The sequence below is a fragment of the Octodon degus genome, unplaced genomic scaffold, assembly GCF_000260255.1.
Source record: "Octodon degus isolate 3935 unplaced genomic scaffold, OctDeg1.0 scaffold00092, whole genome shotgun sequence".
NCBI lineage: Eukaryota > Metazoa > Chordata > Mammalia > Rodentia > Octodontidae > Octodon > Octodon degus.
In genome coordinates, this window is record NW_004524668.1 from 638,055 (window position 1) to 639,047 (window position 993).

The window sequence follows — 993 nt, forward strand, 5'->3', positions numbered from 1 at the left end:
TGCTGGGTACTGGCAGGGTTGGTCCTCCCTGGGTGAGGCTCTCCCCAGGATGGCAAGAGCTCAGTGCACAGGAGCTGACCACTGCTTGTATATGTGCATACAAGCTCAGGAGTATTTTTAAAACAATTTGTTCTGTGCCAAGTTGAATAAAACCTCAGATCAAGCTGTGCAGTTTGAGTTTCCAAAAGATCAGCATGTACATTTTGGGAGCTGATTTTCATGAAAGAAAACAAGAATCTGTCTACTTCGGGGCTAAAACTCTGCCTACCGTCCTCTGTGGTAGTCCCATGCACAAGATCACTTCAAGATGCCTGCATATACCTCGAGGACAGCCGGCTAATGATCAGAACCCACAACAATATTTGTCTATTTTCTGAGGCAGAATCTCATTGTGTAGACCAGGCTGGGCAGGATTTGATCTTGGGATCCTCTAGCCTCAGCCTCCTGAATGCTAGGATTGCAGGCATGTGCCACCATGCCTGACTAAAATAAGTATTTATCTAGAATTTTCCAGCTTTACACAGTGGCAGTATCATAGCCAATGAAGTTTATCTGAGGCACGATTATTGCTAACTGGAAAAAACTTTCTAGACTCTGCCTGAGCACCTCTCATGTTCACCAAACCATCTGAAGGGAGGGGTATTTTGACCATCCTTGTTTTCCAGATGAGCAAATGGAGACCCAGAAAAAGTAAGGGTTTCCCAAGACCCCACAACAGGCAGGAAGAGGCTGAGCTGAACCCAGGGATGACTGCCCCTCACGTTCACTCTCTAATTGCTGCGTTTTGATCTGTAAGGTCACTTTGGTCACCAGGCCTGATTCCTTAGGTATGTATGTCTTCTATAGGAGTATGCAGCCAGGCCTTCCGGGTAAGACACTACTGGCAGACAGCCCAGGATTATGAGTTGGGAGTCTTGAGCCAGCCAAATAGCTCAGCGGATTAAAGTACCTGCTAGGCAGACTCAGAGCCCAGGTTTGATTCCCCACACACCG

At 47.2% G+C, this 993-nt stretch overlaps 1 pseudogene; it reads left to right on the forward strand.

Moving 5' to 3' along the window:
* Positions 1-512: 512 nt before the first annotated feature.
* LOC111818476 lies at positions 513-677 on the forward strand (annotated as a pseudogene).
* Positions 678-993: the final 316 nt, after the last annotated feature.